Source organism: Schistocerca piceifrons, chromosome 8, assembly GCF_021461385.2.
Source record: "Schistocerca piceifrons isolate TAMUIC-IGC-003096 chromosome 8, iqSchPice1.1, whole genome shotgun sequence".
NCBI lineage: Eukaryota > Metazoa > Arthropoda > Insecta > Orthoptera > Acrididae > Schistocerca > Schistocerca piceifrons.
Window position 1 is genome coordinate 435,287,465 of NC_060145.1, and position 23,181 is coordinate 435,310,645.

Genomic DNA, 23,181 nt, shown 5'->3' on the forward strand with positions numbered 1-23,181 from the left:
CTCCCCGGCGGGGAATCGAACCCCGGTCTCCCGCGTGACAGGCGGGGATACTAACCACTATACTACCGAGGATGCGCTGTAGACAGGTGCCTGTGTGCGAGAGATATGGTGCTAGTAGCCGCAAACGACCTACACTAAGTTCGGCGAGTGATAGAGCAGCAATTAAAAATCGGATGTGCCTCCCCGGCGGGGAATCGAACCCCGGTCTCCCGCGTGACAGGCGGGGATACTAACCACTATACTACCGAGGAAGACGCAGCTAGCGTCTCGAATGCACAATTATGTTACTCAAATAGCTGATACATCTCAAACCTAGCCTCCTGTTGCTGTCAGAGACAGCTGCTAAGAAATAAAAGTATGCCCCAGGTGAGGCTCGAACTCACAACCCCGGCATTGCTCACGGCTACTGCCTTATAAGTACCGTGCGCTAACCAATTGCGCCACTGGGGCTACAACAGAGTGCTTTCAGTTAGCGGTATTCACTTTGCTGCAATCCAGTGGTGGCCACAGAAACATACGATCGCCACCTGATGCCATACTGCGACTTTGGCACCTGACTACCAATGCTTCGTGCTATTCTTGTTTCATATGCTACGCTTACATGCACATCAACCGGCTCTCGTCGTCGAGAAAACGTGGGAAAACGCGCGCCTTGCCTTCTGCTACCTGTCGAACAGCGAGAGCAGATGCGTGGCAAGCTCTAAGCTCTGCAGGCGCACTGCGGCCACGCAGCTGCACGAAAGGTACCTTCCTTGGGAGCTTGCTCAGCCATGCAGAACACGTTTCTTAGCGAATTGCACTTGTCTCGTAGAAAGAAATGCTGCCACTGGCCCTGTGGCGCAACGGATAACGCGTCTGACTACGGATCAGAAGATTCCAGGTTCGAATCCTGTCAGGGTCGGCGTTTTGTTAGTTGCCGACGCGTAGCTGGGCAGTGGATTTCGTATGTCGCCGCACCGTGGAGTGCTTTGTTGCTCCTGTGCATCTCGCAGCTGCATGTCGAGTCGATCGTGGTAAATATCGCTGCCTGCAAGCGTCAGCGTAGCGTCAGTCGAGCAAAGTCGAGACAAGTCAAGCTGAGAGCTGTAGGAGATGATACGCAATTAAATACAGGCGTGTGAAAGCGACGCAGACAACACTTTCCAAGTGTCCCACGTCACGTGGCGAAGAGCCGGCGCAACCCCAGGCAGCAGAGTGGCGCAGTGGAAGCGTGCTGGGCCCATAACCCAGAGGTCCGTGGATCGAAACCACGCTCTGCTAAAATTATTTCTTTTGCGGACTGTGCCGAGCTCGATTATTACGCCCACAGCGTCGGCTGGGGTGCTTTGATACAGCGTTAACAGCATACCCCGCAGTTCTGAAATGTGAAGAATGCGAGAACCACTTCCTAAGTTGTAGCATTTTTTAAGATTTTGCGCCAACTACACTCCACGATCGCAAAGTTAATGCTCTTACGACCCACATACGCGCAACACTCGAACAGGGTTGTGAGATAAAAGTCGCATCTCCCCGGCGGGGAATCGAACCCCGGCCTCCCGCGTGACAGGCGGGGATACTAACCACTATACTACCGAGGATGCGCTGTAGACAGGTGCCTGTGTGCGAGAGATATGGTGCTAGTAGCCGCAAACGACCTACACTAAGTTCGGCGAGTGATAGAGCAGCAATTAAAAATCGGATGTGCCTCCCCGGCGGGGAATCGAACCCCGGTCTCCCGCGTGACAGGCGGGGATACTAACCACTATACTACCGAGGAAGACGCAGCTAGCGTCTCGAATGCACAATTATGTTACTCAAATAGCTGATACATCTCAAACCTAGCCTCCTGTTGCTGTCAGAGACAGCTGCTAAGAAATAAAAGTATGCCCCAGGTGAGGCTCGAACTCACAACCCCGGCATTGCTCACGGCAACCGCCTTATAAGTACCGTGCGCTAACCAATTGCGCCACTGGGGCTACAACAGAGTGCTTTCAGTTAGCGGTATTCACTTTGCTGCAATCCAGTGGTGGCCACAGAAACATACGATCGCCACCTGATGCCATACTGCGACTTTGGCACCTGACTACCAATGCTTCGTGCTATTCTTGTTTCATATGCTACGCTTACATGCACATCAACCGGCTCTCGTCGTCGAGAAAACGTGGGAAAACGCGCGCCTTGCCTTCTGCTACCTGTCGAACAGCGAGAGCAGATGCGTGGCAAGCTCTAAGCTCTGCAGGCGCACTGCGGCCACGCAGCTGCACGAAAGGTACCTTCCTTGGGAGCTTGCTCAGCCATGGAGAACACGTTTCTTAGCGAATTGCACTTGTCTCGTAGAAAGAAATGCTGCCACTGGCCCTGTGGCGCAACGGATAACGCGTCTGACTACGGATCAGAAGATTCCAGGTTCGAATCCTGGCAGGGTCGGCGTTTTGTTAGTTGCCGACGCGTAGCTGGGCAGTGGATTTCGTATGTCGCCGCACCGTGGAGTGCTTTGTTGCTCCTGTGCATCTCGCAGCTGCATGTCGAGTCGATCGTGGTAAATATCGCTGCCTGCAAGCGTCAGCGTAGCGTCAGTCGAGCAAAGTCGAGACAAGTCAAGCTGAGAGCTGTAGGAGATGATACGCAATTAAATACAGGCGTGTGAAAGCGACGCAGACAACACTTTCCAAGTGTCCCACGTCACGTGGCGAAGAGCCGGCGCAACCCCAGGCAGCAGAGTGGCGCAGTGGAAGCGTGCTGGGCCCATAACCCAGAGGTCCGTGGATCGAAACCACGCTCTGCTAAAATTATTTCTTTTGCGGACTGTGCCGAGCTCGATTATTACGCCCACAGCGTCGGCTGGGGTGCTTTGATACAGCGTTAACAGCATACCCCGCAGTTCTGAAATGTGAAGAATGCGAGAACCACTTCCTAAGTTGTAGCATTTTTTAAGATTTTGCGCCAACTACACTCCACGATCGCAAAGTTAATGCTCTTACGACCCACATACGCGCAACACTCGAACAGGGTTGTGAGATAAAAGTCGCATCTCCCCGGCGGGGAATCGAACCCCGGTCTCCCGCGTGACAGGCGGGGATACTAACCACTATACTACCGAGGATGCGCTGTAGACAGGTGCCTGTGTGCGAGAGATATGGTGCTAGTAGCCGCAAACGACCTACACTAAGTTCGGCGAGTGATAGAGCAGCAATTAAAAATCGGATGTGCCTCCCCGGCGGGGAATCGAACCCCGGTCTCCCGCGTGACAGGCGGGGATACTAACCACTATACTACCGAGGAAGACGCAGCTAGCGTCTCGAATGCACAATTATGTTACTCAAATAGCTGATACATCTCAAACCTAGCCTCCTGTTGCTGTCAGAGACAGCTGCTAAGAAATAAAAGTATGCCCCAGGTGAGGCTAGAACTCACAACCCCGGCATTGCTCACGGCTACTGCCTTATAAGTACCGTGCGCTAACCAATTGCGCCACTGGGGCTACAACAGAGTGGTTTCAGTTAGCGGTATTCACTTTGCTGCAATCCAGTGGTGGCCACAGAAACATACGATCGCCACCTGATGCCATACTGCGACTTTGGCACCTGACTACCAATGCTTCGTGCTATTCTTGTTTCATATGCTACGCTTACATGCACATCAACCGGCTCTCGTCGTCGAGAAAACGTGGGAAAACGCGCGCCTTGCCTTCTGCTACCTGTCGAACAGCGAGAGCAGATGCGTGGCAAGCTCTAAGCTCTGCAGGCGCACTGCGGCCACGCAGCTGCACGAAAGGTACCTTCCTTGGGAGCTTGCTCAGCCATGGAGAACACGTTTCTTAGCGAATTGCACTTGTCTCGTAGAAAGAAATGCTGCCACTGGCCCTGTGGCGCAACGGATAACGCGTCTGACTACGGATCAGAAGATTCCAGGTTCGAATCCTGGCAGGGTCGGCGTTTTGTTAGTTGCCGACGCGTAGCTGGGCAGTGGATTTCGTATGTCGCCGCACCGTGGAGTGCTTTGTTGCTCCTGTGCATCTCGCAGCTGCATGTCGAGTCGATCGTGGTAAATATCGCTGCCTGCAAGCGTCAGCGTAGCGTCAGTCGAGCAAAGTCGAGACAAGTCAAGCTGAGAGCTGTAGGAGATGATACGCAATTAAATACAGGCGTGTGAAAGCGACGCAGACAACACTTTCCAAGTGTCCCACGTCACGTGGCGAAGAGCCGGCGCAACCCCAGGCAGCAGAGTGGCGCAGTGGAAGCGTGCTGGGCCCATAACCCAGAGGTCCGTGGATCGAAACCACGCTCTGCTAAAATTATTTCTTTTGCGGACTGTGCCGAGCTCGATTATTACGCCCACAGCGTCGGCTGGGGTGCTTTGATACAGCGTTAACAGCATACCCCGCAGTTCTGAAATGTGAAGAATGCGAGAACCACTTCCTAAGTTGTAGCATTTTTTAAGATTTTGCGCCAACTACACTCCACGATCGCAAAGTTAATGCTCTTACGACCCACATACGCGCAACACTCGAACAGGGTTGTGAGATAAAAATCGCATCTCCCCGGCGGGGAATCGAACCCCGGTCTCCCGCGTGACAGGCGGGGATACTAACCACTATACTACCGAGGATGCGCTGTAGACAGGTGCCTGTGTGCGAGAGATATGGTGCTAGTAGCCGCAAACGACCTACACTAAGTTCGGCGAGTGATAGAGCAGCAATTAAAAATCGGATGTGCCTCCCCGGCGGGGAATCGAACCCCGGTCTCCCGCGTGACAGGCGGGGATACTAACCACTATACTACCGAGGAAGACGCAGCTAGCGTCTCGAATGCACAATTATGTTACTCAAATAGCTGATACATCTCAAACCTAGCCTCCTGTTGCTGTCAGAGACAGCTGCTAAGAAATAAAAGTATGCCCCAGGTGAGGCTCGAACTCACAACCCCGGCATTGCTCACGGCTACTGCCTTATAAGTACCGTGCGCTAACCAATTGCGCCACTGGGGCTACAACAGAGTGCTTTCAGTTAGCGGTATTCACTTTGCTGCAATCCAGTGGTGGCCACAGAAACATACGATCGCCACCTGATGCCATACTGCGACTTTGGCACCTGACTACCAATGCTTCGTGCTATTCTTGTTTCATATGCTACGCTTACATGCACATCAACCGGCTCTCGTCGTCGAGAAAACGTGGGAAAACGCGCGCCTTGCCTTCTGCTACCTGTCGAACAGCGAGAGCAGATGCGTGGCAAGCTCTAAGCTCTGCAGGCGCACTGCGGCCACGCAGCTGCACGAAAGGTACCTTCCTTGGGAGCTTGCTCAGCCATGCAGAACACGTTTCTTAGCGAATTGCACTTGTCTCGTAGAAAGAAATGCTGCCACTGGCCCTGTGGCGCAACGGATAACGCGTCTGACTACGGATCAGAAGATTCCAGGTTCGAATCCTGTCAGGGTCGGCGTTTTGTTAGTTGCCGACGCGTAGCTGGGCAGTGGATTTCGTATGTCGCCGCACCGTGGAGTGCTTTGTTGCTCCTGTGCATCTCGCAGCTGCATGTCGAGTCGATCGTGGTAAATATCGCTGCCTGCAAGCGTCAGCGTAGCGTCAGTCGAGCAAAGTCGAGACAAGTCAAGCTGAGAGCTGTAGGAGATGATACGCAATTAAATACAGGCGTGTGAAAGCGACGCAGACAACACTTTCCAAGTGTCCCACGTCACGTGGCGAAGAGCCGGCGCAACCCCAGGCAGCAGAGTGGCGCAGTGGAAGCGTGCTGGGCCCATAACCCAGAGGTCCGTGGATCGAAACCACGCTCTGCTAAAATTATTTCTTTTGCGGACTGTGCCGAGCTCGATTATTACGCCCACAGCGTCGGCTGGGGTGCTTTGATACAGCGTTAACAGCATACCCCGCAGTTCTGAAATGTGAAGAATGCGAGAACCACTTCCTAAGTTGTAGCATTTTTTAAGATTTTGCGCCAACTACACTCCACGATCGCAAAGTTAATGCTCTTACGACCCACATACGCGCAACACTCGAACAGGGTTGTGAGATAAAAGTCGCATCTCCCCGGCGGGGAATCGAACCCCGGTCTCCCGCGTGACAGGCGGGGATACTAACCACTATACTACCGAGGATGCGGTGTAGACAGGTGCCTGTGTGCGAGAGATATGGTGCTAGTAGCCGCAAACGACCTACACTAAGTTCGGCGAGTGATAGAGCAGCAATTAAAAATCGGATGTGCCTCCCCGGCGGGGAATCGAACCCCGGTCTCCCGCGTGACAGGCGGGGATACTAACCACTATACTACCGAGGAAGACGCAGCTAGCGTCTCGAATGCACAATTATGTTACTCAAATAGCTGATACATCTCAAACCTAGCCTCCTGTTGCTGTCAGAGACAGCTGCTAAGAAATAAAAGTATGCCCCAGGTGAGGCTAGAACTCACAACCCCGGCATTGCTCACGGCTACTGCCTTATAAGTACCGTGCGCTAACCAATTGCGCCACTGGGGCTACAACAGAGTGCTTTCAGTTAGCGGTATTCACTTTGCTGCAATCCAGTGGTGGCCACAGAAACATACGATCGCCACCTGATGCCATACTGCGACTTTGGCACCTGACTACCAATGCTTCGTGCTATTCTTGTTTCATATGCTACGCTTACATGCACATCAACCGGCTCTCGTCGTCGAGAAAACGTGGGAAAACGCGCGCCTTGCCTTCTGCTACCTGTCGAACAGCGAGAGCAGATGCGTGGCAAGCTCTAAGCTCTGCAGGCGCACTGCGGCCACGCAGCTGCACGAAAGGTACCTTCCTTGGGAGCTTGCTCAGCCATGGAGAACACGTTTCTTAGCGAATTGCACTTGTCTCGTAGAAAGAAATGCTGCCACTGGCCCTGTGGCGCAACGGATAACGCGTCTGACTACGGATCAGAAGATTCCAGGTTCGAATCCTGGCAGGGTCGGCGTTTTGTTAGTTGCCGACGCGTAGCTGGGCAGTGGATTTCGTATGTCGCCGCACCGTGGAGTGCTTTGTTGCTCCTGTGCATCTCGCAGCTGCATGTCGAGTCGATCGTGGTAAATATCGCTGCCTGCAAGCGTCAGCGTAGCGTCAGTCGAGCAAAGTCGAGACAAGTCAAGCTGAGAGCTGTAGGAGATGATACGCAATTAAATACAGGCGTGTGAAAGCGACGCAGACAACACTTTCCAAGTGTCCCACGTCACGTGGCGAAGAGCCGGCGCAACCCCAGGCAGCAGAGTGGCGCAGTGGAAGCGTGCTGGGCCCATAACCCAGAGGTCCGTGGATCGAAACCACGCTCTGCTAAAATTATTTCTTTTGCGGACTGTGCCGAGCTCGATTATTACGCCCACAGCGTCGGCTGGGGTGCTTTGATACAGCGTTAACAGCATACCCCGCAGTTCTGAAATGTGAAGAATGCGAGAACCACTTCCTAAGTTGTAGCATTTTTTAAGATTTTGCGCCAACTACACTCCACGATCGCAAAGTTAATGCTCTTACGACCCACATACGCGCAACACTCGAACAGGGTTGTGAGATAAAAGTCGCATCTCCCCGGCGGGGAATCGAACCCCGGTCTCCCGCGTGACAGGCGGGGATACTAACCACTATACTACCGAGGATGCGCTGTAGACAGGTGCCTGTGTGCGAGAGATATGGTGCTAGTAGCCGCAAACGACCTACACTAAGTTCGGCGAGTGATAGAGCAGCAATTAAAAATCGGATGTGCCTCCCCGGCGGGGAATCGAACCCCGGTCTCCCGCGTGACAGGCGGGGATACTAACCACTATACTACCGAGGAAGACGCAGCTAGCGTCTCGAATGCACAATTATGTTACTCAAATAGCTGATACATCTCAAACCTAGCCTCCTGTTGCTGTCAGAGACAGCTGCTAAGAAATAAAAGTATGCCCCAGGTGAGGCTCGAACTCACAACCCCGGCATTGCTCACGGCTACTGCCTTATAAGTACCGTGCGCTAACCAATTGCGCCACTGGGGCTACAACAGAGCGCTTTCAGTTAGCGGTATTCACTTTGCTGCAATCCAGTGGTGGCCACAGAAACATACGATCGCCACCTGATGCCATACTGCGACTTTGGCACCTGACTACCAATGCTTCGTGCTATTCTTGTTTCATATGCTACGCTTACATGCACATCAACCGGCTCTCGTCGTCGAGAAAACGTGGGAAAACGCGCGCCTTGCCTTCTGCTACCTGTCGAACAGCGAGAGCAGATGCGTGGCAAGCTCTAAGCTCTGCAGGCGCACTGCGGCCACGCAGCTGCACGAAAGGTACCTTCCTTGGGAGCTTGCTCAGCCATGGAGAACACGTTTCTTAGCGAATTGCACTTGTCTCGTAGAAAGAAATGCTGCCACTGGCCCTGTGGCGCAACGGATAACGCGTCTGACTACGGATCAGAAGATTCCAGGTTCGAATCCTGGCAGGGTCGGCGTTTTGTTAGTTGCCGACGCGTAGCTGGGCAGTGGATTTCGTATGTCGCCGCACCGTGGAGTGCTTTGTTGCTCCTGTGCATCTCGCAGCTGCATGTCGAGTCGATCGTGGTAAATATCACTGCCTGCAAGCGTCAGCGTAGCGTCAGTCGAGCAAAGTCGAGACAAGTCAAGCTGAGAGCTGTAGGAGATGATACGCAATTAAATACAGGCGTGTGAAAGCGACGCAGACAACACTTTCCAAGTGTCCCACGTCACGTGGCGAAGAGCCGGCGCAACCCCAGGCAGCAGAGTGGCGCAGTGGAAGCGTGCTGGGCCCATAACCCAGAGGTCCGTGGATCGAAACCACGCTCTGCTAAAATTATTTCTTTTGCGGACTGTGCCGAGCTCGATTATTACGCCCACAGCGTCGGCTGGGGTGCTTTGATACAGCGTTAACAGCATACCCCGCAGTTCTGAAATGTGAAGAATGCGAGAACCACTTCCTAAGTTGTAGCATTTTTTAAGATTTTGCGCCAACTACACTCCACGATCGCAAAGTTAATGCTCTTACGACCCACATACGCGCAACACTCGAACAGGGTTGTGAGATAAAAGTCGCATCTCCCCGGCGGGGAATCGAACCCCGGTCTCCCGCGTGACAGGCGGGGATACTAACCACTATACTACCGAGGATGCGGTGTAGACAGGTGCCTGTGTGCGAGAGATATGGTGCTAGTAGCCGCAAACGACCTACACTAAGTTCGGCGAGTGATAGAGCAGCAATTAAAAATCGGATGTGCCTCCCCGGCGGGGAATCGAACCCCGGTCTCCCGCGTGACAGGCGGGGATACTAACCACTATACTACCGAGGAAGACGCAGCTAGCGTCTCGAATGCACAATTATGTTACTCAAATAGCTGATACATCTCAAACCTAGCCTCCTGTTGCTGTCAGAGACAGCTGCTAAGAAATAAAAGTATGCCCCAGGTGAGGCTAGAACTCACAACCCCGGCATTGCTCACGGCTACTGCCTTATAAGTACCGTGCGCTAACCAATTGCGCCACTGGGGCTACAACAGAGTGGTTTCAGTTAGCGGTATTCACTTTGCTGCAATCCAGTGGTGGCCACAGAAACATACGATCGCCACCTGATGCCATACTGCGACTTTGGCACCTGACTACCAATGCTTCGTGCTATTCTTGTTTCATATGCTACGCTTACATGCACATCAACCGGCTCTCGTCGTCGAGAAAACGTGGGAAAACGCGCGCCTTGCCTTCTGCTACCTGTCGAACAGCGAGAGCAGATGCGTGGCAAGCTCTAAGCTCTGCAGGCGCACTGCGGCCACGCAGCTGCACGAAAGGTACCTTCCTTGGGAGCTTGCTCAGCCATGGAGAACACGTTTCTTAGCGAATTGCACTTGTCTCGTAGAAAGAAATGCTGCCACTGGCCCTGTGGCGCAACGGATAACGCGTCTGACTACGGATCAGAAGATTCCAGGTTCGAATCCTGGCAGGGTCGGCGTTTTGTTAGTTGCCGACGCGTAGCTGGGCAGTGGATTTCGTATGTCGCCGCACCGTGGAGTGCTTTGTTGCTCCTGTGCATCTCGCAGCTGCATGTCGAGTCGATCGTGGTAAATATCGCTGCCTGCAAGCGTCAGCGTAGCGTCAGTCGAGCAAAGTCGAGACAAGTCAAGCTGAGAGCTGTAGGAGATGATACGCAATTAAATACAGGCGTGTGAAAGCGACGCAGACAACACTTTCCAAGTGTCCCACGTCACGTGGCGAAGAGCCGGCGCAACCCCAGGCAGCAGAGTGGCGCAGTGGAAGCGTGCTGGGCCCATAACCCAGAGGTCCGTGGATCGAAACCACGCTCTGCTAAAATTATTTCTTTTGCGGACTGTGCCGAGCTCGATTATTACGCCCACAGCGTCGGCTGGGGTGCTTTGATACAGCGTTAACAGCATACCCCGCAGTTCTGAAATGTGAAGAATGCGAGAACCACTTCCTAAGTTGTAGCATTTTTTAAGATTTTGCGCCAACTACACTCCACGATCGCAAAGTTAATGCTCTTACGACCCACATACGCGCAACACTCGAACAGGGTTGTGAGATAAAAATCGCATCTCCCCGGCGGGGAATCGAACCCCGGTCTCCCGCGTGACAGGCGGGGATACTAACCACTATACTACCGAGGATGCGCTGTAGACAGGTGCCTGTGTGCGAGAGATATGGTGCTAGTAGCCGCAAACGACCTACACTAAGTTCGGCGAGTGATAGAGCAGCAATTAAAAATCGGATGTGCCTCCCCGGCGGGGAATCGAACCCCGGTCTCCCGCGTGACAGGCGGGGATACTAACCACTATACTACCGAGGAAGACGCAGCTAGCGTCTCGAATGCACAATTATGTTACTCAAATAGCTGATACATCTCAAACCTAGCCTCCTGTTGCTGTCAGAGACAGCTGCTAAGAAATAAAAGTATGCCCCAGGTGAGGCTAGAACTCACAACCCCGGCATTGCTCACGGCTACTGCCTTATAAGTACCGTGCGCTAACCAATTGCGCCACTGGGGCTACAACAGAGTGCTTTCAGTTAGCGGTATTCACTTTGCTGCAATCCAGTGGTGGCCACAGAAACATACGATCGCCACCTGATGCCATACTGCGACTTTGGCACCTGACTACCAATGCTTCGTGCTATTCTTGTTTCATATGCTACGCTTACATGCACATCAACCGGCTCTCGTCGTCGAGAAAACGTGGGAAAACGCGCGCCTTGCCTTCTGCTACCTGTCGAACAGCGAGAGCAGATGCGTGGCAAGCTCTAAGCTCTGCAGGCGCACTGCGGCCACGCAGCTGCACGAAAGGTACCTTCCTTGGGAGCTTGCTCAGCCATGCAGAACACGTTTCTTAGCGAATTGCACTTGTCTCGTAGAAAGAAATGCTGCCACTGGCCCTGTGGCGCAACGGATAACGCGTCTGACTACGGATCAGAAGATTCCAGGTTCGAATCCTGTCAGGGTCGGCGTTTTGTTAGTTGCCGACGCGTAGCTGGGCAGTGGATTTCGTATGTCGCCGCACCGTGGAGTGCTTTGTTGCTCCTGTGCATCTCGCAGCTGCATGTCGAGTCGATCGTGGTAAATATCGCTGCCTGCAAGCGTCAGCGTAGCGTCAGTCGAGCAAAGTCGAGACAAGTCAAGCTGAGAGCTGTAGGAGATGATACGCAATTAAATACAGGCGTGTGAAAGCGACGCAGACAACACTTTCCAAGTGTCCCACGTCACGTGGCGAAGAGCCGGCGCAACCCCAGGCAGCAGAGTGGCGCAGTGGAAGCGTGCTGGGCCCATAACCCAGAGGTCCGTGGATCGAAACCACGCTCTGCTAAAATTATTTCTTTTGCGGACTGTGCCGAGCTCGATTATTACGCCCACAGCGTCGGCTGGGGTGCTTTGATACAGCGTTAACAGCATACCCCGCAGTTCTGAAATGTGAAGAATGCGAGAACCACTTCCTAAGTTGTAGCATTTTTTAAGATTTTGCGCCAACTACACTCCACGATCGCAAAGTTAATGCTCTTACGACCCACATACGCGCAACACTCGAACAGGGTTGTGAGATAAAAGTCGCATCTCCCCGGCGGGGAATCGAACCCCGGTCTCCCGCGTGACAGGCGGGGATACTAACCACTATACTACCGAGGATGCGCTGTAGACAGGTGCCTGTGTGCGAGAGATATGGTGCTAGTAGCCGCAAACGACCTACACTAAGTTCGGCGAGTGATAGAGCAGCAATTAAAAATCGGATGTGCCTCCCCGGCGGGGAATCGAACCCCGGTCTCCCGCGTGACAGGCGGGGATACTAACCACTATACTACCGAGGAAGACGCAGCTAGCGTCTCGAATGCACAATTATGTTACTCAAATAGCTGATACATCTCAAACCTAGCCTCCTGTTGCTGTCAGAGACAGCTGCTAAGAAATAAAAGTATGCCCCAGGTGAGGCTCGAACTCACAACCCCGGCATTGCTCACGGCTACTGCCTTATAAGTACCGTGCGCTAACCAATTGCGCCACTGGGGCTACAACAGAGTGCTTTCAGTTAGCGGTATTCACTTTGCTGCAATCCAGTGGTGGCCACAGAAACATACGATCGCCACCTGATGCCATACTGCGACTTTGGCACCTGACTACCAATGCTTCGTGCTATTCTTGTTTCATATGCTACGCTTACATGCACATCAACCGGCTCTCGTCGTCGAGAAAACGTGGGAAAACGCGCGCCTTGCCTTCTGCTACCTGTCGAACAGCGAGAGCAGATGCGTGGCAAGCTCTAAGCTCTGCAGGCGCACTGCGGCCACGCAGCTGCACGAAAGGTACCTTCCTTGGGAGCTTGCTCAGCCATGGAGAACACGTTTCTTAGCGAATTGCACTTGTCTCGTAGAAAGAAATGCTGCCACTGGCCCTGTGGCGCAACGGATAACGCGTCTGACTACGGATCAGAAGATTCCAGGTTCGAATCCTGGCAGGGTCGGCGTTTTGTTAGTTGCCGACGCGTAGCTGGGCAGTGGATTTCGTATGTCGCCGCACCGTGGAGTGCTTTGTTGCTCCTGTGCATCTCGCAGCTGCATGTCGAGTCGATCGTGGTAAATATCGCTGCCTGCAAGCGTCAGCGTAGCGTCAGTCGAGCAAAGTCGAGACAAGTCAAGCTGAGAGCTGTAGGAGATGATACGCAATTAAATACAGGCGTGTGAAAGCGACGCAGACAACACTTTCCAAGTGTCCCACGTCACGTGGCGAAGAGCCGGCGCAACCCCAGGCAGCAGAGTGGCGCAGTGGAAGCGTGCTGGGCCCATAACCCAGAGGTCCGTGGATCGAAACCACGCTCTGCTAAAATTATTTCTTTTGCGGACTGTGCCGAGCTCGATTATTACGCCCACAGCGTCGGCTGGGGTGCTTTGATACAGCGTTAACAGCATACCCCGCAGTTCTGAAATGTGAAGAATGCGAGAACCACTTCCTAAGTTGTAGCATTTTTTAAGATTTTGCGCCAACTACACTCCACGATCGCAAAGTTAATGCTCTTACGACCCACATACGCGCAACACTCGAACAGGGTTGTGAGATAAAAGTCGCATCTCCCCGGCGGGGAATCGAACCCCGGTCTCCCGCGTGACAGGCGGGGATACTAACCACTATACTACCGAGGATGCGCTGTAGACAGGTGCCTGTGTGCGAGAGATATGGTGCTAGTAGCCGCAAACGACCTACACTAAGTTCGGCGAGTGATAGAGCAGCAATTAAAAATCGGATGTGCCTCCCCGGCGGGGAATCGAACCCCGGTCTCCCGCGTGACAGGCGGGGATACTAACCACTATACTACCGAGGAAGACGCAGCTAGCGTCTCGAATGCACAATTATGTTACTCAAATAGCTGATACATCTCAAACCTAGCCTCCTGTTGCTGTCAGAGACAGCTGCTAAGAAATAAAAGTATGCCCCAGGTGAGGCTCGAACTCACAACCCCGGCATTGCTCACGGCTACTGCCTTATAAGTACCGTGCGCTAACCAATTGCGCCACTGGGGCTACAACAGAGTGCTTTCAGTTAGCGGTATTCACTTTGCTGCAATCCAGTGGTGGCCACAGAAACATACGATCGCCACCTGATGCCATACTGCGACTTTGGCACCTGACTACCAATGCTTCGTGCTATTCTTGTTTCATATGCTACGCTTACATGCACATCAACCGGCTCTCGTCGTCGAGAAAACGTGGGAAAACGCGCGCCTTGCCTTCTGCTACCTGTCGAACAGCGAGAGCAGATGCGTGGCAAGCTCTAAGCTCTGCAGGCGCACTGCGGCCACGCAGCTGCACGAAAGGTACCTTCCTTGGGAGCTTGCTCAGCCATGGAGAACACGTTTCTTAGCGAATTGCACTTGTCTCGTAGAAAGAAATGCTGCCACTGGCCCTGTGGCGCAACGGATAACGCGTCTGACTACGGATCAGAAGATTCCAGGTTCGAATCCTGGCAGGGTCGGCGTTTTGTTAGTTGCCGACGCGTAGCTGGGCAGTGGATTTCGTATGTCGCCGCACCGTGGAGTGCTTTGTTGCTCCTGTGCATCTCGCAGCTGCATGTCGAGTCGATCGTGGTAAATATCGCTGCCTGCAAGCGTCAGCGTAGCGTCAGTCGAGCAAAGTCGAGACAAGTCAAGCTGAGAGCTGTAGGAGATGATACGCAATTAAATACAGGCGTGTGAAAGCGACGCAGACAACACTTTCCAAGTGTCCCACGTCACGTGGCGAAGAGCCGGCGCAACCCCAGGCAGCAGAGTGGCGCAGTGGAAGCGTGCTGGGCCCATAACCCAGAGGTCCGTGGATCGAAACCACGCTCTGCTAAAATTATTTCTTTTGCGGACTGTGCCGAGCTCGATTATTACGCCCACAGCGTCGGCTGGGGTGCTTTGATACAGCGTTAACAGCATACCCCGCAGTTCTGAAATGTGAAGAATGCGAGAACCACTTCCTAAGTTGTAGCATTTTTTAAGATTTTGCGCCAACTACACTCCACGATCGCAAAGTTAATGCTCTTACGACCCACATACGCGCAACACTCGAACAGGGTTGTGAGATAAAAGTCGCATCTCCCCGGCGGGGAATCGAACCCCGGTCTCCCGCGTGACAGGCGGGGATACTAACCACTATACTACCGAGGATGCGCTGTAGACAGGTGCCTGTGTGCGAGAGATATGGTGCTAGTAGCCGCAAACGACCTACACTAAGTTCGGCGAGTGATAGAGCAGCAATTAAAAATCGGATGTGCCTCCCCGGCGGGGAATCGAACCCCGGTCTCCCGCGTGACAGGCGGGGATACTAACCACTATACTACCGAGGAAGACGCAGCTAGCGTCTCGAATGCACAATTATGTTACTCAAATAGCTGATACATCTCAAACCTAGCCTCCTGTTGCTGTCAGAGACAGCTGCTAAGAAATAAAGGTATGCCCCAGGTGAGGCTCGAACTCACAACCCCGGCATTGCTCACGGCTACTGCCTTATAAGTACCGTGCGCTAACCAATTGCGCCACTGGGGCTACAACAGAGCGCATTCAGTTAGCGGTATTCACTTTGCTGCAATCCAGTGGTGGCCACAGAAACATACGATCGCCACCTGATGCCATACTGCGACTTTGGCACCTGACTACCAATGCTTCGTGCCATTCTTGTTTCATATGCTACGCTTACATGCACATCAACCGGCTCTCGTCGTCGAGAAAACGTGGGAAAACGCGCGCCTTGCCTTCTGCTACCTGTCGAACAGCGAGAGCAGATGCGTGGCAAGCTCTAAGCTCTGCAGGCGCACTGCGGCCACGCAGCTGCACGAAAGGTACCTTCCTTGGGAGCTTGCTCAGCCATGGAGAACACGTTTCTTAGCGAATTGCACTTGTCTCGTAGAAAGAAATGCTGCCACTGGCCCTGTGGCGCAACGGATAACGCGTCTGACTACGGATCAGAAGATTCCAGGTTCGAATCCTGGCAGGGTCGGCGTTTTGTTAGTTGCCGACGCGTAGCTGGGCAGTGGATTTCGTATGTCGCCGCACCGTGGAGTGCTTTGTTGCTCCTGTGCATCTCGCAGCTGCATGTCGAGTCGATCGTGGTAAATATCGCTGCCTGCAAGCGTCAGCGTAGCGTCAGTCGAGCAAAGTCGAGACAAGTCAAGCTGAGAGCTGTAGGAGATGATACGCAATTAAATACAGGCGTGTGAAAGCGACGCAGACAACACTTTCCAAGTGTCCCACGTCACGTGGCGAAGAGCCGGCGCAACCCCAGGCAGCAGAGTGGCGCAGTGGAAGCGTGCTGGGCCCATAACCCAGAGGTCCGTGGATCGAAACCACGCTCTGCTAAAATTATTTCTTTTGCGGACTGTGCCGAGCTCGATTATTACGCCCACAGCGTCGGCTGGGGTGCTTTGATACAGCGTTAACAGCATACCCCGCAGTTCTGAAATGTGAAGAATGCGAGAACCACTTCCTAAGTTGTAGCATTTTTTAAGATTTTGCGCCAACTACACTCCACGATCGCAAAGTTAATGCTCTTACGACCCACATACGCGCAACACTCGAACAGGGTTGTGAGATAAAAGTCGCATCTCCCCGGCGGGGAATCGAACCCCGGTCTCCCGCGTGACAGGCGGGGATACTAACCACTATACTACCGAGGATGCGCTGTAGACAGGTGCCTGTGTGCGAGAGATATGGTGCTAGTAGCCGCAAACGACCTACACTAAGTTCGGCGAGTGATAGAGCAGCAATTAAAAATCGGATGTGCCTCCCCGGCGGGGAATCGAACCCCGGTCTCCCGCGTGACAGGCGGGGATACTAACCACTATACTACCGAGGAAGACGCAGCTAGCGTCTCGAATGCACAATTATGTTACTCAAATAGCTGATACATCTCAAACCTAGCCTCCTGTTGCTGTCAGAGACAGCTGCTAAGAAATAAAGGTATGCCCCAGGTGAGGCTCGAACTCACAACCCCGGCATTGCTCACGGCTACTGCCTTATAAGTACCGTGCGCTAACCAATTGCGCCACTGGGGCTACAACAGAGCGCTTTCAGTTAGCGGTATTCACTTTGCTGCAATCCAGTGGTGGCCACAGAAACATACGATCGCCACCTGATGCCATACTGCGACTTTGGCACCTGACTACCAATGCTTCGTGCCATTCTTGTTTCATATGCTACGCTTACATGCACATCAACCGGCTCTCGTCGTCGAGAAAACGTGGGAAAACGCGCGCCTTGCCTTCTGCTACCTGTCGAACAGCGAGAGCAGATGCGTGGCAAGCTCTAAGCTCTGCAGGCGCACTGCGGCCACGCAGCTGCACGAAAGGTACCTTCCTTGGGAGCTTGCTCAGCCATGGAGAACACGTTTCTTAGCGAATTGCACTTGTCTCGTAGAAAGAAATGCTGCCACTGGCCCTGTGGCGCAACGGATAACGCGTCTGACTACGGATCAGAAGATTCCAGGTTCGAATCCTGGCAGGGTCGGCGTTTTGTTAGTTGCCGACGCGTAGCTGGGCAGTGGATTTCGTATGTCGCCGCACCGTGGAGTGCTTTGTTGCTCCTGTGCATCTCGCAGCTGCATGTCGAGTCGATCGTGGTAAATATCGCTGCCTGCAAGCGTCAGCGTAGCGTCAGTCGAGCAAAGTCGAGACAAGTCAAGCTGAGAGCTGTAGGAGATGATACGCAATTAAATACAGGCGTGTGAAAGCGACGCAGACAACACTTTCCAAGTGTCCCACGTCACGTGGCGAAGAGCCGGCGCAACCCCAGGCAGCAGAGTGGCGCAGTGGAAGCGTGCTGGGCCCATAACCCAGAGGTCCGTGGATCGAAACCACGCTCTGCTAAAATTATTTCTTTTGCGGACTGTGCCGAGCTCGATTATTACGCCCACAGCGTCGGCTGGGGTGCTTTGATACAGCGTTAACAGCATACCCCGCAGTTCTGAAATGTGAAGAATGCGAGAACCACTTCCTAAGTTGTAGCATTTTTTAAGATTTTGCGCCAACTACACTCCACGATCGCAAAGTTAATGCTCTTACGACCCACATACGCGCAACACTCGAACAGGGTTGTGAGATAAAAGTCGCATCTCCCCGGCGGGGAATCGAACCCCGGTCTCCCGCGTGACAGGCGGGGATACTAACCACTATACTACCGAGGATGCGCTGTAGACAGGTGCCTGTGTGCGAGAGATATGGTGCTAGTAGCCGCAAACGACCTACACTAAGTTCGGCGAGTGATAGAGCAGCAATTAAAAATCGGATGTGCCTCCCCGGCGGGGAATCGAACCCCGGTCTCCCGCGTGACAGGCGGGGATACTAACCACTATACTACCGAGGAAGACGCAGCTAGCGTCTCGAATGCACAATTATGTTACTCAAATAGCTGATACATCTCAAACCTAGCCTCCTGTTGCTGTCAGAGACAGCTGCTAAGAAATAAAAGTATGCCCCAGGTGAGGCTCGAACTCACAACCCCGTCATTGCTCACGGCTACTGCCTTATAAGTACCGTGCGCTAACCAATTGCGCCACTGGGGCTACAACAGAGTGCTTTCAGTTAGCGGTATTCACTTTGCTGCAATCCAGTGGTGGCCACAGAAACATACGATCGCCACCTGATGCCATACTGCGACTTTGGCACCTGACTACCAATGCTTCGTGCTATTCTTGTTTCATATGCTACGCTTACATGCACATCAACCGGCTCTCGTCGTCGAGAAAACGTGGGAAAACGCGCGCCTTGCCTTCTGCTACCTGTCGAACAGCGAGAGCAGATGCGTGGCAAGCTCTAAGCTCTGCAGGCGCACTGCGGCCACGCAGCTGCACGAAAGGTACCTTCCTTGGGAGCTTGCTCAGCCATGGAGAACACGTTTCTTAGCGAATTGCACTTGTCTCGTAGAAAGAAATGCTGCCACTGGCCCTGTGGCGCAACGGATAACGTGTCTGACTACGGATCAGAAGATTCCAGGTTCGAATCCTGGCAGGGTCGGCGTTTTGTTAGTTGCCGACGCGTAGCTGGGCAGTGGATTTCGTATGTCGCCGCACCGTGGAGTGCTTTGTTGCTCCTGTGCATCTCGCAGCTGCATGTCGAGTCGATCGTGGTAAATATCGCTGCCTGCAAGCGTCAGCGTAGCGTCAGTCGAGCAAAGTCGAGACAAGTCAAGCTGAGAGCTGTAGGAGATGATACGCAATTAAATACAGGCGTGTGAAAGCGACGCAGACAACACTTTCCAAGTGTCCCACGTCACGTGGCGAAGAGCCGGCGCAACCCCAGGCAGCAGAGTGGCGCAGTGGAAGCGTGCTGGGCCCATAACCCAGAGGTCCGTGGATCGAAACCACGCTCTGCTAAAATTATTTCTTTTGCGGACTGTGCCGAGCTCGATTATTACGCCCACAGCGTCGGCTGGGGTGCTTTGATACAGCGTTAACAGCATACCCCGCAGTTCTGAAATGTGAAGAATGCGAGAACCACTTCCTAAGTTGTAGCATTTTTTAAGATTTTGCGCCAACTACACTCCACGATCGCAAAGTTAATGCTCTTACGACCCACATACGCGCAACACTCGAACAGGGTTGTGAGATAAAAGTCGCATCTCCCCGGCGGGGAATCGAACCCCGGTCTCCCGCGTGACAGGCGGGGATACTAACCACTATACTACCGAGGATGCGCTGTAGACAGGTGCCTGTGTGCGAGAGATATGGTGCTAGTAGCCGCAAACGACCTACACTAAGTTCGGCGAGTGATAGAGCAGCAATTAAAAATCGGATGTGCCTCCCCGGCGGGGAATCGAACCCCGGTCTCCCGCGTGACAGGCGGGGATACTAACCACTATACTACCGAGGAAGACGCAGCTAGCGTCTCGAATGCACAATTATGTTACTCAAATAGCTGATACATCTCAAACCTAGCCTCCTGTTGCTGTCAGAGACAGCTGCTAAGAAATAAAAGTATGCCCCAGGTGAGGCTCGAACTCACAACCCCGTCATTGCTCACGGCTACTGCCTTATAAGTACCGTGCGCTAACCAATTGCGCCACTGGGGCTACAACAGAGTGCTTTCAGTTAGCGGTATTCACTTTGCTGCAATCCAGTGGTGGCCACAGAAACATACGATCGCCACCTGATGCCATACTGCGACTTTGGCACCTGACTACCAATGCTTCGTGCTATTCTTGTTTCATATGCTACGCTTACATGCACATCAACCGGCTCTCGTCGTCGAGAAAACGTGGGAAAACGCGCGCCTTGCCTTCTGCTACCTGTCGAACAGCGAGAGCAGATGCGTGGCAAGCTCTAAGCTCTGCAGGCGCACTGCGGCCACGCAGCTGCACGAAAGGTACCTTCCTTGGGAGCTTGCTCAGCCATGGAGAACACGTTTCTTAGCGAATTGCACTTGTCTCGTAGAAAGAAATGCTGCCTCTGGCCCTGTGGCGCAACGGATAACGCGTCTGACTACGGATCAGAAGATTCCAGGTTCGAATCCTGGCAGGGTCGGCGTTTTGTTAGTTGCCGACGCGTAGCTGGGCAGTGGATTTCGTATGTCGCCGCACCGTGGAGTGCTTTGTTGCTCCTGTGCATCTCGCAGCTGCATGTCGAGTCGATCGTGGTAAATATCGCTGCCTGCAAGCGTCAGCGTAGCGTCAGTCGAGCAAAGTCGAGACAAGTCAAGCTGAGAGCTGTAGGAGATGATACGCAATTAAATACAGGCGTGTGAAAGCGACGCAGACAACACTTTCCAAGTGTCCCACGTCACGTGGCGAAGAGCCGGCGCAACCCCAGGCAGCAGAGTGGCGCAGTGGAAGCGTGCTGGGCCCATAACCCAGAGGTCCGTGGATCGAAACCACGCTCTGCTAAAATTATTTCTTTTGCGGACTGTGCCGAGCTCGATTATTACGCCCACAGCGTCGGCTGGGGTGCTTTGATACAGCGTTAACAGCATACCCCGCAGTTCTGAAATGTGAAGAATGCGAGAACCACTTCCTAAGTTGTAGCATTTTTTAAGATTTTGCGCCAACTACACTCCACGATCGCAAAGTTAATGCTCTTACGACCCACATACGCGCAACACTCGAACAGGGTTGTGAGATAAAAATCGCATCTCCCCGGCGGGGAATCGAACCCCGGTCTCCCGCGTGACAGGCGGGGATACTAACCACTATACTACCGAGGATGCGCTGTAGACAGGTGCCTGTGTGCGAGAGATATGGTGCTAGTAGCCGCAAACGACCTACACTAAGTTCGGCGAGTGATAGAGCAGCAATTAAAAATCGGATGTGCCTCCCCGGCGGGGAATCGAACCCCGGTCTCCCGCGTGACAGGCGGGGATACTAACCACTATACTACCGAGGAAGACGCAGCTAGCGTCTCGAATGCACAATTATGTTACTCAAATAGCTGATACATCTCAAACCTAGCCTCCTGTTGCTGTCAGAGACAGCTGCTAAGAAATAAAAGTATGCCCCAGGTGAGGCTCGAACTCACAACCCCGTCATTGCTCACGGCTACTGCCTTATAAGTACCGTGCGCTAACCAATTGCGCCACTGGGGCTACAACAGAGTGCTTTCAGTTAGCGGTATTCACTTTGCTGCAATCCAGTGGTGGCCACAGAAACATACGATCGCCACCTGATGCCATACTGCGACTTTGGCACCTGACTACCAATGCTTCGTGCTATTCTTGTTTCATATGCTACGCTTACATGCACATCAACCGGCTCTCGTCGTCGAGAAAACGTGGGAAAACGCGCGCCTTGCCTTCTGCTACCTGTCGAACAGCGAGAGCAGATGCGTGGCAAGCTCTAAGCTCTGCAGGCGCACTGCGGCCACGCAGCTGCACGAAAGGTACCTTCCTTGGGAGCTTGCTCAGCCATGGAGAACACGTTTCTTAGCGAATTGCACTTGTCTCGTAGAAAGAAATGCTGCCACTGGCCCTGTGGCGCAACGGATAACGTGTCTGACTACGGATCAGAAGATTCCAGGTTCGAATCCTGGCAGGGTCGGCGTTTTGTTAGTTGCCGACGCGTAGCTGGGCAGTGGATTTCGTATGTCGCCGCACCGTGGAGTGCTTTGTTGCTCCTGTGCATCTCGCAGCTGCATGTCGAGTCGATCGTGGTAAATATCGCTGCCTGCAAGCGTCAGCGTAGCGTCAGTCGAGCAAAGTCGAGACAAGTCAAGCTGAGAGCTGTAGGAGATGATACGCAATTAAATACAGGCGTGTGAAAGCGACGCAGACAACACTTTCCAAGTGTCCCACGTCACGTGGCGAAGAGCCGGCGCAACCCCAGGCAGCAGAGTGGCGCAGTGGAAGCGTGCTGGGCCCATAACCCAGAGGTCCGTGGATCGAAACCACGCTCTGCTAAAATTATTTCTTTTGCGGACTGTGCCGAGCTCGATTATTACGCCCACAGCGTCGGCTGGGGTGCTTTGATACAGCGTTAACAGCATACCCCGCAGTTCTGAAATGTGAAGAATGCGAGAACCACTTCCTAAGTTGTAGCATTTTTTAAGATTTTGCGCCAACTACACTCCACGATCGCAAAGTTAATGCTCTTACGACCCACATACGCGCAACACTCGAACAGGGTTGTGAGATAAAAGTCGCATCTCCCCGGCGGGGAATCGAACCCCGGTCTCCCGCGTGACAGGCGGGGATACTAACCACTATACTACCGAGGATGCGCTGTAGACAGGTGCCTGTGTGCGAGAGATATGGTGCTAGTAGCCGCAAACGACCTACACTAAGTTCGGCGAGTGATAGAGCAGCAATTAAAAATCGGATGTGCCTCCCCGGCGGGGAATCGAACCCCGGTCTCCCGCGTGACAGGCGGGGATACTAACCACTATACTACCGAGGAAGACGCAGCTAGCGTCTCGAATGCACAATTATGTTACTCAAATAGCTGATACATCTCAAACCTAGCCTCCTGTTGCTGTCAGAGACAGCTGCTAAGAAATAAAAGTATGCCCCAGGTGAGGCTCGAACTCACAACCCCGTCATTGCTCACGGCTACTGCCTTATAAGTACCGTGCGCTAACCAATTGCGCCACTGGGGCTACAACAGAGTGCTTTCAGTTAGCGGTATTCACTTTGCTGCAATCCAGTGGTGGCCACAGAAACATACGATCGCCACCTGATGCCATACTGCGACTTTGGCACCTGACTACCAATGCTTCGTGCTATTCTTGTTTCATATGCTACGCTTACATGCA

The 23,181-nt window shown here is 53.2% G+C and overlaps 63 non-coding genes across 63 annotated transcripts; 15 read left to right on the forward strand and 48 right to left on the reverse strand.

The window, feature by feature from the left end:
- Trnad-guc lies at window positions 1-72 on the reverse strand. The gene has a single exon. It is a non-coding gene; the product is annotated as a tRNA-Asp (tRNA).
- Window positions 73-179: 107 nt separating this feature from the next.
- Window positions 180-251, reverse strand: Trnad-guc. Its single transcript has one exon. It is a non-coding gene; the product is annotated as a tRNA-Asp (tRNA).
- A 107-nt stretch (window positions 252-358) lies between these two features.
- Trnai-uau lies at window positions 359-450 on the reverse strand. The gene is given in 2 exon segments: window positions 359-394; window positions 413-450. It is a non-coding gene; the product is annotated as a tRNA-Ile (tRNA).
- Window positions 451-828: 378 nt separating this feature from the next.
- On the forward strand, window positions 829-901 carry Trnar-acg. The gene has a single exon. It is a non-coding gene; the product is annotated as a tRNA-Arg (tRNA).
- Window positions 902-1,505: 604 nt separating this feature from the next.
- On the reverse strand, window positions 1,506-1,577 carry Trnad-guc. The gene has a single exon. It is a non-coding gene; the product is annotated as a tRNA-Asp (tRNA).
- Window positions 1,578-1,684: 107 nt separating this feature from the next.
- Trnad-guc lies at window positions 1,685-1,756 on the reverse strand. Its single transcript has one exon. It is a non-coding gene; the product is annotated as a tRNA-Asp (tRNA).
- A 107-nt stretch (window positions 1,757-1,863) lies between these two features.
- Window positions 1,864-1,955, reverse strand: Trnai-uau. The gene is given in 2 exon segments: window positions 1,864-1,899; window positions 1,918-1,955. It is a non-coding gene; the product is annotated as a tRNA-Ile (tRNA).
- A 378-nt stretch (window positions 1,956-2,333) lies between these two features.
- On the forward strand, window positions 2,334-2,406 carry Trnar-acg. Its single transcript has one exon. It is a non-coding gene; the product is annotated as a tRNA-Arg (tRNA).
- A 604-nt stretch (window positions 2,407-3,010) lies between these two features.
- Window positions 3,011-3,082, reverse strand: Trnad-guc. Its single transcript has one exon. It is a non-coding gene; the product is annotated as a tRNA-Asp (tRNA).
- Window positions 3,083-3,189: 107 nt separating this feature from the next.
- Trnad-guc lies at window positions 3,190-3,261 on the reverse strand. Its single transcript has one exon. It is a non-coding gene; the product is annotated as a tRNA-Asp (tRNA).
- Window positions 3,262-3,368: 107 nt separating this feature from the next.
- On the reverse strand, window positions 3,369-3,460 carry Trnai-uau. The gene is given in 2 exon segments: window positions 3,369-3,404; window positions 3,423-3,460. It is a non-coding gene; the product is annotated as a tRNA-Ile (tRNA).
- A 378-nt stretch (window positions 3,461-3,838) lies between these two features.
- On the forward strand, window positions 3,839-3,911 carry Trnar-acg. The gene has a single exon. It is a non-coding gene; the product is annotated as a tRNA-Arg (tRNA).
- Window positions 3,912-4,515: 604 nt separating this feature from the next.
- Window positions 4,516-4,587, reverse strand: Trnad-guc. Its single transcript has one exon. It is a non-coding gene; the product is annotated as a tRNA-Asp (tRNA).
- Window positions 4,588-4,694: 107 nt separating this feature from the next.
- Trnad-guc lies at window positions 4,695-4,766 on the reverse strand. Its single transcript has one exon. It is a non-coding gene; the product is annotated as a tRNA-Asp (tRNA).
- A 107-nt stretch (window positions 4,767-4,873) lies between these two features.
- On the reverse strand, window positions 4,874-4,965 carry Trnai-uau. Its single transcript is given in 2 exon segments — window positions 4,874-4,909; window positions 4,928-4,965. It is a non-coding gene; the product is annotated as a tRNA-Ile (tRNA).
- Window positions 4,966-5,343: 378 nt separating this feature from the next.
- Window positions 5,344-5,416, forward strand: Trnar-acg. Its single transcript has one exon. It is a non-coding gene; the product is annotated as a tRNA-Arg (tRNA).
- Window positions 5,417-6,020: 604 nt separating this feature from the next.
- On the reverse strand, window positions 6,021-6,092 carry Trnad-guc. The gene has a single exon. It is a non-coding gene; the product is annotated as a tRNA-Asp (tRNA).
- Window positions 6,093-6,199: 107 nt separating this feature from the next.
- Trnad-guc lies at window positions 6,200-6,271 on the reverse strand. The gene has a single exon. It is a non-coding gene; the product is annotated as a tRNA-Asp (tRNA).
- A 107-nt stretch (window positions 6,272-6,378) lies between these two features.
- Trnai-uau lies at window positions 6,379-6,470 on the reverse strand. The gene is given in 2 exon segments: window positions 6,379-6,414; window positions 6,433-6,470. It is a non-coding gene; the product is annotated as a tRNA-Ile (tRNA).
- A 378-nt stretch (window positions 6,471-6,848) lies between these two features.
- On the forward strand, window positions 6,849-6,921 carry Trnar-acg. Its single transcript has one exon. It is a non-coding gene; the product is annotated as a tRNA-Arg (tRNA).
- A 604-nt stretch (window positions 6,922-7,525) lies between these two features.
- Window positions 7,526-7,597, reverse strand: Trnad-guc. Its single transcript has one exon. It is a non-coding gene; the product is annotated as a tRNA-Asp (tRNA).
- Window positions 7,598-7,704: 107 nt separating this feature from the next.
- Trnad-guc lies at window positions 7,705-7,776 on the reverse strand. The gene has a single exon. It is a non-coding gene; the product is annotated as a tRNA-Asp (tRNA).
- A 107-nt stretch (window positions 7,777-7,883) lies between these two features.
- Trnai-uau lies at window positions 7,884-7,975 on the reverse strand. The gene is given in 2 exon segments: window positions 7,884-7,919; window positions 7,938-7,975. It is a non-coding gene; the product is annotated as a tRNA-Ile (tRNA).
- A 378-nt stretch (window positions 7,976-8,353) lies between these two features.
- On the forward strand, window positions 8,354-8,426 carry Trnar-acg. Its single transcript has one exon. It is a non-coding gene; the product is annotated as a tRNA-Arg (tRNA).
- Window positions 8,427-9,030: 604 nt separating this feature from the next.
- Trnad-guc lies at window positions 9,031-9,102 on the reverse strand. The gene has a single exon. It is a non-coding gene; the product is annotated as a tRNA-Asp (tRNA).
- Window positions 9,103-9,209: 107 nt separating this feature from the next.
- Trnad-guc lies at window positions 9,210-9,281 on the reverse strand. The gene has a single exon. It is a non-coding gene; the product is annotated as a tRNA-Asp (tRNA).
- Window positions 9,282-9,388: 107 nt separating this feature from the next.
- On the reverse strand, window positions 9,389-9,480 carry Trnai-uau. The gene is given in 2 exon segments: window positions 9,389-9,424; window positions 9,443-9,480. It is a non-coding gene; the product is annotated as a tRNA-Ile (tRNA).
- A 378-nt stretch (window positions 9,481-9,858) lies between these two features.
- Window positions 9,859-9,931, forward strand: Trnar-acg. Its single transcript has one exon. It is a non-coding gene; the product is annotated as a tRNA-Arg (tRNA).
- A 604-nt stretch (window positions 9,932-10,535) lies between these two features.
- Window positions 10,536-10,607, reverse strand: Trnad-guc. The gene has a single exon. It is a non-coding gene; the product is annotated as a tRNA-Asp (tRNA).
- A 107-nt stretch (window positions 10,608-10,714) lies between these two features.
- Trnad-guc lies at window positions 10,715-10,786 on the reverse strand. Its single transcript has one exon. It is a non-coding gene; the product is annotated as a tRNA-Asp (tRNA).
- Window positions 10,787-10,893: 107 nt separating this feature from the next.
- Window positions 10,894-10,985, reverse strand: Trnai-uau. Its single transcript is given in 2 exon segments — window positions 10,894-10,929; window positions 10,948-10,985. It is a non-coding gene; the product is annotated as a tRNA-Ile (tRNA).
- A 378-nt stretch (window positions 10,986-11,363) lies between these two features.
- Window positions 11,364-11,436, forward strand: Trnar-acg. Its single transcript has one exon. It is a non-coding gene; the product is annotated as a tRNA-Arg (tRNA).
- Window positions 11,437-12,040: 604 nt separating this feature from the next.
- Trnad-guc lies at window positions 12,041-12,112 on the reverse strand. Its single transcript has one exon. It is a non-coding gene; the product is annotated as a tRNA-Asp (tRNA).
- A 107-nt stretch (window positions 12,113-12,219) lies between these two features.
- Window positions 12,220-12,291, reverse strand: Trnad-guc. Its single transcript has one exon. It is a non-coding gene; the product is annotated as a tRNA-Asp (tRNA).
- Window positions 12,292-12,398: 107 nt separating this feature from the next.
- Trnai-uau lies at window positions 12,399-12,490 on the reverse strand. The gene is given in 2 exon segments: window positions 12,399-12,434; window positions 12,453-12,490. It is a non-coding gene; the product is annotated as a tRNA-Ile (tRNA).
- Window positions 12,491-12,868: 378 nt separating this feature from the next.
- On the forward strand, window positions 12,869-12,941 carry Trnar-acg. The gene has a single exon. It is a non-coding gene; the product is annotated as a tRNA-Arg (tRNA).
- Window positions 12,942-13,545: 604 nt separating this feature from the next.
- Trnad-guc lies at window positions 13,546-13,617 on the reverse strand. The gene has a single exon. It is a non-coding gene; the product is annotated as a tRNA-Asp (tRNA).
- Window positions 13,618-13,724: 107 nt separating this feature from the next.
- On the reverse strand, window positions 13,725-13,796 carry Trnad-guc. The gene has a single exon. It is a non-coding gene; the product is annotated as a tRNA-Asp (tRNA).
- A 107-nt stretch (window positions 13,797-13,903) lies between these two features.
- Window positions 13,904-13,995, reverse strand: Trnai-uau. The gene is given in 2 exon segments: window positions 13,904-13,939; window positions 13,958-13,995. It is a non-coding gene; the product is annotated as a tRNA-Ile (tRNA).
- Window positions 13,996-14,373: 378 nt separating this feature from the next.
- On the forward strand, window positions 14,374-14,446 carry Trnar-acg. Its single transcript has one exon. It is a non-coding gene; the product is annotated as a tRNA-Arg (tRNA).
- Window positions 14,447-15,050: 604 nt separating this feature from the next.
- Trnad-guc lies at window positions 15,051-15,122 on the reverse strand. Its single transcript has one exon. It is a non-coding gene; the product is annotated as a tRNA-Asp (tRNA).
- Window positions 15,123-15,229: 107 nt separating this feature from the next.
- Trnad-guc lies at window positions 15,230-15,301 on the reverse strand. Its single transcript has one exon. It is a non-coding gene; the product is annotated as a tRNA-Asp (tRNA).
- Window positions 15,302-15,408: 107 nt separating this feature from the next.
- Window positions 15,409-15,500, reverse strand: Trnai-uau. Its single transcript is given in 2 exon segments — window positions 15,409-15,444; window positions 15,463-15,500. It is a non-coding gene; the product is annotated as a tRNA-Ile (tRNA).
- A 378-nt stretch (window positions 15,501-15,878) lies between these two features.
- Window positions 15,879-15,951, forward strand: Trnar-acg. The gene has a single exon. It is a non-coding gene; the product is annotated as a tRNA-Arg (tRNA).
- A 604-nt stretch (window positions 15,952-16,555) lies between these two features.
- Trnad-guc lies at window positions 16,556-16,627 on the reverse strand. Its single transcript has one exon. It is a non-coding gene; the product is annotated as a tRNA-Asp (tRNA).
- Window positions 16,628-16,734: 107 nt separating this feature from the next.
- Trnad-guc lies at window positions 16,735-16,806 on the reverse strand. Its single transcript has one exon. It is a non-coding gene; the product is annotated as a tRNA-Asp (tRNA).
- A 107-nt stretch (window positions 16,807-16,913) lies between these two features.
- On the reverse strand, window positions 16,914-17,005 carry Trnai-uau. The gene is given in 2 exon segments: window positions 16,914-16,949; window positions 16,968-17,005. It is a non-coding gene; the product is annotated as a tRNA-Ile (tRNA).
- A 378-nt stretch (window positions 17,006-17,383) lies between these two features.
- On the forward strand, window positions 17,384-17,456 carry Trnar-acg. The gene has a single exon. It is a non-coding gene; the product is annotated as a tRNA-Arg (tRNA).
- A 604-nt stretch (window positions 17,457-18,060) lies between these two features.
- On the reverse strand, window positions 18,061-18,132 carry Trnad-guc. Its single transcript has one exon. It is a non-coding gene; the product is annotated as a tRNA-Asp (tRNA).
- A 107-nt stretch (window positions 18,133-18,239) lies between these two features.
- Trnad-guc lies at window positions 18,240-18,311 on the reverse strand. The gene has a single exon. It is a non-coding gene; the product is annotated as a tRNA-Asp (tRNA).
- A 107-nt stretch (window positions 18,312-18,418) lies between these two features.
- On the reverse strand, window positions 18,419-18,510 carry Trnai-uau. Its single transcript is given in 2 exon segments — window positions 18,419-18,454; window positions 18,473-18,510. It is a non-coding gene; the product is annotated as a tRNA-Ile (tRNA).
- A 378-nt stretch (window positions 18,511-18,888) lies between these two features.
- Window positions 18,889-18,961, forward strand: Trnar-acg. Its single transcript has one exon. It is a non-coding gene; the product is annotated as a tRNA-Arg (tRNA).
- A 604-nt stretch (window positions 18,962-19,565) lies between these two features.
- Window positions 19,566-19,637, reverse strand: Trnad-guc. The gene has a single exon. It is a non-coding gene; the product is annotated as a tRNA-Asp (tRNA).
- Window positions 19,638-19,744: 107 nt separating this feature from the next.
- On the reverse strand, window positions 19,745-19,816 carry Trnad-guc. Its single transcript has one exon. It is a non-coding gene; the product is annotated as a tRNA-Asp (tRNA).
- Window positions 19,817-19,923: 107 nt separating this feature from the next.
- Trnai-uau lies at window positions 19,924-20,015 on the reverse strand. Its single transcript is given in 2 exon segments — window positions 19,924-19,959; window positions 19,978-20,015. It is a non-coding gene; the product is annotated as a tRNA-Ile (tRNA).
- Window positions 20,016-20,393: 378 nt separating this feature from the next.
- Trnar-acg lies at window positions 20,394-20,466 on the forward strand. Its single transcript has one exon. It is a non-coding gene; the product is annotated as a tRNA-Arg (tRNA).
- Window positions 20,467-21,070: 604 nt separating this feature from the next.
- Window positions 21,071-21,142, reverse strand: Trnad-guc. The gene has a single exon. It is a non-coding gene; the product is annotated as a tRNA-Asp (tRNA).
- Window positions 21,143-21,249: 107 nt separating this feature from the next.
- On the reverse strand, window positions 21,250-21,321 carry Trnad-guc. Its single transcript has one exon. It is a non-coding gene; the product is annotated as a tRNA-Asp (tRNA).
- Window positions 21,322-21,428: 107 nt separating this feature from the next.
- Window positions 21,429-21,520, reverse strand: Trnai-uau. The gene is given in 2 exon segments: window positions 21,429-21,464; window positions 21,483-21,520. It is a non-coding gene; the product is annotated as a tRNA-Ile (tRNA).
- Window positions 21,521-21,898: 378 nt separating this feature from the next.
- On the forward strand, window positions 21,899-21,971 carry Trnar-acg. The gene has a single exon. It is a non-coding gene; the product is annotated as a tRNA-Arg (tRNA).
- Window positions 21,972-22,575: 604 nt separating this feature from the next.
- Trnad-guc lies at window positions 22,576-22,647 on the reverse strand. Its single transcript has one exon. It is a non-coding gene; the product is annotated as a tRNA-Asp (tRNA).
- Window positions 22,648-22,754: 107 nt separating this feature from the next.
- Trnad-guc lies at window positions 22,755-22,826 on the reverse strand. The gene has a single exon. It is a non-coding gene; the product is annotated as a tRNA-Asp (tRNA).
- Window positions 22,827-22,933: 107 nt separating this feature from the next.
- On the reverse strand, window positions 22,934-23,025 carry Trnai-uau. The gene is given in 2 exon segments: window positions 22,934-22,969; window positions 22,988-23,025. It is a non-coding gene; the product is annotated as a tRNA-Ile (tRNA).
- Between the last annotated feature and the right edge of the window lie 156 nt (window positions 23,026-23,181).